Source organism: Capricornis sumatraensis, chromosome 11 (genome assembly GCF_032405125.1).
Source record: "Capricornis sumatraensis isolate serow.1 chromosome 11, serow.2, whole genome shotgun sequence".
In the NCBI taxonomy this organism is placed as follows: domain Eukaryota; kingdom Metazoa; phylum Chordata; class Mammalia; order Artiodactyla; family Bovidae; genus Capricornis; species Capricornis sumatraensis.
The window spans coordinates 21876498-21882497 of NC_091079.1; positions in this window are offsets into that span (position 1 = coordinate 21876498).

The following is a 6000-nucleotide window of genomic DNA, read 5'->3' on the forward strand; positions in this document are numbered from 1 at the left end:
CTGGGAACAGTGAGGGGCCAGGGAGCCCTGTGAGGCCACTGCACACTTGATCCTTTGGGCCTGGGGTAGCCGCATATCATGAGAAGCTGGACACTGGGCTTCTTATGGGCACCTCCTGATGCTTAAGCATCATCAACTATTCACATCGTTAAACAAAATCACATGGGTCCCCCCCATTCCGGGGCCTATGCAGCCCCAGCTGGAGGTCTCTGCTGTCCCCCCCATCAGCAGCGGCCCTGCTGCCACATGTGACGGTGGCCCTCCTGCTCTCCCACCCCTCCGGTACTCCCACTCCCCGACCTGCCCCCTTGCTCCACTGTCTGACCCCAGGACGAGACCCTGAAGCAGAGCTTCCTCACGGCCATACTCATGCTGGTGGGGGCCGTCAGCCGCAATGACGGTGCCCAAAGCTACGAGTTCTTGCAGGTGTCCGAGCTCCTCGAGTGTCTGATGGTGAGTGCAAGGTCCTTGGGCAGGGGAAGGGCTTCCCGGGGATGGACCAGGCACCCCCCTCAAACAGCAGCACTCACAAGAGGCACCAGTGGAAGAGATGGGTCAGCTGGACTTCTAGAGCATGAGCAAGCCCCTCACAGGTTTTCACACCTAGAAGCACATCCACGGCCCTCATGTGACTCACTCCCTACAGTGACCCTAAGCTGGCCGAGGGCATCCACCACACAGCTGATGTGGCTGAGACCCGGGAAGGCCAGCACCATCTGTTCTGCCAGTACTGACCTAGCTTGCACCACTAGTTACTATGGGTTTGGGCCTCGCAGAACCTGTGGGATAGTGGAGGAAACTCACAAGTGATAAATAATTATGCAGTTGCAGTAACAAAAATAACAGTCTCATTTTCTGAGCCCCTCCTGTGACCCAGACACACCGCTTTGCATGCCTTGCTTCCCACCTAACACAAGGGCAACGGCATCATGTTACTTGTGAATACACGAAGCTCAGAACAGTTTGGAGGTGTGTCCAGGGTCATGCGAGCTCGTGTGTGGGTAGCTAGGATTCAGGCATAATCCATCTGATTCTAAAGTCTATGCTCTAATTGTCTAAGGTGGCCAGGGGGATGTGTGTGGGGGGGGGTGGTCAGATCACAGAGGCCCTCCTGTGAGGATCCAGAGCAGAAGCAGAATCCTGCAGGTTAGAGGGGTGCTGGGCACCCAGGCTTTTAGATGGGAAGGAGACTTGGTGTCAGAAGTGGAACAGGCCAAGGTATGTGGAAAGATTCAGCCTTCACCCGGGATTTGCAGCTTCTGATGGAGAAGGAGCCCCAGGACACGCTGTGCACCCCGACTCGCCAGCAGACCATTCACATCATCTCCAGTCTCTGGTAGGCTCCTCGGCCCCACACAGTGCTTTGCTCAGCATTCACCATCAGCCTCACAGCTCAGGCTTGGCGCCCCTCAGGACAACGAGGTGGGAGACATCAGGCGTCAAGGCCCTCCTGGGCAGGGCTAGGGACCTGAGCCAGCGCAGGCCACCGTGGGAGGCAGGTGGCTGTCTTATGGAGGCCCCCGCCCTCCCCGCCTTGTCCCCACAGTAAGCTGAGGCCACCGCTGGACTTGGAGAAGAAATCTCGGCTTCTGTCCATCAGCCTCCACAGCGTGATGTCCCTGCCGCTGCTGGAGGTCCTGGAGAAACACACCTGCCTCTTTCTGGAGCCGCCCAACATACAGGTGGCAAGCCTGGCATCTGCACCCCTTCCGGAGGGGGCCCCCGGGGAAGAATGTCCAGTCCTGCATACTGCCCTAGGGTTAGGAGGGGGACGCTGAGGCACCCGCCTCCCACCGTAGGCCAGGGCTGGGGGTTGCTTTTAACTGTTCTGAGCCCACCTGTAAAAAGGGGATGATGATCCAAGAGCTAGTGGTCCTTGGCACTGAGGCTGAAAGGAAACCCTGGGTGTCCCACGTGAGGAGCAAAGCAGCGCTCTGCACATAGAATGGGTGGCCCCCCTGCCTCTTGCCGGCACTGAGAGCGTGCAGCTCAGTGTCACCCACGCCGCTACTGCAGCTGGTCTGGTCCTACCCGCGCTAGTGGCTGCAAGAAGGAGCTCTGATGTGCGCTCCACGCCCCTGGCCGGCCGCCCACCCTCGCAAGTTCTGTGCAAGGGAAGCCGCACTGCGGGGAGATGCCGGCCATTGCGGGCAGCCGCCACCGGGGGGCGCGTGCAGCCTCACGCGGCCCCGCCCCCGCCAGGCGTCCCGCCCACTGCAAAGGGCAGGCAGCCGGTGCTAACTGAGCACCCGCCAGGCTCCAGGCCCACCCAGCATCTGCGTTAGCTCAGCTTCCCAGCAGCGACCCGTCCAGAGAGCGAGGGAACCAGCTCAGAGAAGTGGAGGTGTCGGGAGGGAGAGGCAGGGCTAATCTCCACCCCTTGCCCCTGGACCGGGCTCTTCAGGCCAGCTCACCAGGCGGAGTCCAGGATGCAGCCAGCAGACAGGCAGCTTGGGTGTGAGTGACAGTGAGGGGCCTCCTAGACCCAGGGCGACACCACTGCAGCGGCTCTCCAGAAGGGGGACGTCTGCCTAGACTCCAACCCTGTGGGAGTCCAGGGTGCCCGGGTTACCACGTGATGACCCCACGGCCGGACCCTCAGGGAGTGCAGCCAGGAGCCAGGCGCGGGGCTGGGGCTTCCTGTTCGTTCTCACCCTGTGTCCACGTCCACCCTGACAGGGGTCTGGCTCCAGCCCAGTTCTCAGGTGACAAAGGTAGGCTCAGTGAGCTGAAGTGGCCCCCAGGGAGCTGATGGCCCGCGCCCCAGGGCTCTCCTCCAGTGGATACTCCCTGTGGCCCTTCCCTCCCTGGGCAAGCCTGACTCGCCAAGCGGCCAAGATTGAGGGTCTCCTGTGTTTGCAATGCAAAAGGAAAACAAGGGGACTTTGTTTAAACCATTTTTGAGAATTTCAAGATGGCAAAGGCAAAGCATTCAAGTAGACACGAGAGCCTTCCGGGCCAGGTCTTGAGTGGGTTACACGCTCGTGAATCTTCTCAGCCATCGAGAATCCTGTGCCCTGGGGCAGGCCCCAGACCACCCATGCTCCACGGCTGCCCATTGGGGGTCCTAGGGGCCCCTTCCTGGGCATGATGTGAGCTCGCTAGTGTGCAGCCCATCCTGGGGAGCGTGCAGGAAGCAGGCAATAGGAGGCTGATGCACATAGGCCCCCCAGGAGGCCTCAACCGTCCCTCTGGCCCTGGGGCTCAGCTGCCCCCTGACCTGCTCCCCGCCCCGCACAGACACTCTACAAGGAGACCGTGGGGGCCCTGGAGCAGATGCTGCAGACCTTCATCATGCAGAACCCCACAGCCGAGGAGCTGCACTTCCTGCTGTCGGTGAGGGCGCGGGGCAGTGCGGGGAGGGGACAGGGGGCAGAGAACGCAGGGCCTGAGCCAGGCATGGGACTGGTCTAGACGAGGGCTGTCCATCTCTAGGGATCACTGCAGTTTAGGACAAGTGGAGCGGGCAGGTGCAGTGAGCACAGCCTGGTGGCAAGTGGGCCAGGTAGGCCACAGCAAAGCGAGTTGGTGAGGGAAGAGGCCATGGCCCTGCCCCGGAGGGACCTGCCTTCTTTCCCACTGAGAGAATTGCCCCTGCAGCAGGTTCCCAGCTTTGAGGGCGTCTCCCAAGCCTACCACCCCCACTCTGTCACTGCCCAACAGAGTCCTTCCCTGATGGGAGGGAGAGAAGCCAACAAAGTCAGGGGAGGCCCAGACAGGGGAGGCTGCCTCTGCCGGGAGGGTGGAGGTCAGGGCCAGCAGGCCTCTGCAGAGGAGGGGCGGAGAGGGCCACGGGGCAGACGGCACACAGGAGCAAAGCTGAGCAACCCCAGCAAGCATACTGGGCCAGAATGGAGGGAGGTTCTGCATGGCTGGAGCCTGGGGTGGGCGCAGAGGTGGGGGCAGTGGGTCAGAGTGAGGTTAGGTCAGCAGGGGCCAGGCCATCTCAGGCTGGGGCCCCAGTGGAGCTGAGGGGAGCTGCTGCAGCAGGGACTGCCTATCTGGGGTGCACAGATGGAAGTCGGGGTGGGGTGTGTGAGGCCGGCCAGGAGAAAACGTTGTCACAGGACACAACTGAGTCACAGAATCTCCCAGCACTTCATCCTCACGCAGCATCAGATCAGCCATCCCCGTAACAAAGAGGCTCAAATGCAGCTTAAGAAGTGTTCAACCTGTCTCAGTATGCGTTTGTATTTCTTTGTAACTCTGTGCCTTTATGGTGTGCACAGAAAAGCATTGTTCTGGAAAATATACATTGCAGAGAAACAGGTTAAGAACTTGGTGCCTCAAAAGACTTTCAGCAGGAGGGGCGTGTCAGCTACAAGAGAAAGAATTAACACCTCCTCTTGCTTGGTGGTTCAGACGGTAAATTGTCTGTCTACAATGCGAGAGACCTGGGTTCGATCCCTGGGTTGGGAAGATTCCCTGGCGAAGGAAATGGCAACCCACTCCAGTACTCTTGCCTTGAAAATCCCATGGACGGAGGAGCTTGGTGCAGGCTACTGTCCATGGGGTCGCAAAGAGTCGGCAGACTGAGCGACTTCACTTTCACTTTCACTTGGGAGAGGGATTAGCCGAGGCAGTGAAAAGAGACGAGGAAGCCTGGATAGGGGGAGTGGTAGACGCGAGGGGGTGGGACTGGGAGGGGCCTGAGCCGAGGGTGTGGCCTGGCCTTGAGTGGGTGTGGCTTAGGGTGTGGTCTGTGCTGGGGGCGGGGCCTGTCGGGAGCTGGGGTCCCAAGCGGCCATTCCCCTCCCTGCCCCCACCACCCGCAGCACCTGTATGTCTGGCTGGAATCGGAGAAGGCCCACGAGCGGCAGCGGGCTGTCCACAGCTGCATAGCCCTCCTCAAATTCCTGAGCCACAACCTCTACCTGGACGTGAGTACATCTCTCCGGCCCCAGGCCCACACCCACCAAGCCGCCCTTCTCCCCAAGCCTGCCAAGGCGCATGGGGTCCCTACCCCCAGGACAGGAAGGATCCCCGAGTCCCCTGTGGCCTGGCCAGGCCCTCCTCATCCTCACACACAAGGAAACAGCCAGGGTTGGGGGTTGGGGGGCCCCAGCTGAAGGCTGAACCCAGGCTCCCTGAAGCCTGACCCAGGACACTGGGCTTTTGCCAGCGCAGCTTGAAGCCTCAGGCAGGCTGTCCACCCTGATCCTGTCCCTCAGGGAAATGGGAGGAAAGGAGTCCTCGGAGGGACACAGTGGGCGTCAGATGGAGACTGTGAGAATGCGGCCCTGCCCCAGACTAGGGCAGGCAGCTTTGTGCGGAGCAGCCACTGTCCCTCTGCCCTCATCTATCACCATCTCCATCATTTCACGGATCACAGCTTAACCACCATCTGTCACTAACGCCCTTGGGTTGAGTGAACATCAGCACGCGTTCAGGGAGTGAGTGGTTCTGCATTTATCAGCCAAAATCAGCATCGATTCCTCAGGGAGACTCACAGGGAGATGAGGAAATTACTTCCTCGGCCTGGTGCCCAACGGGCGTGCCTTTCTGATGAAGGTGGACAGTCAGGCGGGCGGCTGGGAAACAGCCACATTCTGCCAAAGGCAAGCTTCCAGTGTTCAGACCCCTCCAGCACTCCTTTGGTGGGGAGGACCCCTCTGCAGGGGTTCAAAGGGTCTTCCATTTACTCAAAATCAACTTCTGCAACATAAGACTGGGTCTGGGAGAGTCAAGTCAGGCACTTGGCTAGGGCACACTTGTGGAGGCGCCAAAACATTCTGCAAGCGAGATAAATATTTTAATAGGATGTTTTAAACAATCAAATCAGCAAACGGTGGCCCTTGGGCTGGCCATCTGTTGTTGTGAATAAAGCTTTATTGGAACCAGGGCTGGGATTAGGGTGAGGTGAGTGAGGCAAGGTCATGGACATGCAGGCTCAGCTCCTGTCTTTATTTAAAATTTTGAAACTTTTTCATGATAGATTTTTTAGCATTCATTTTGATTTTGATAAATATTGCATTAAGATAGTTTTCTCTTGTGTCCTGA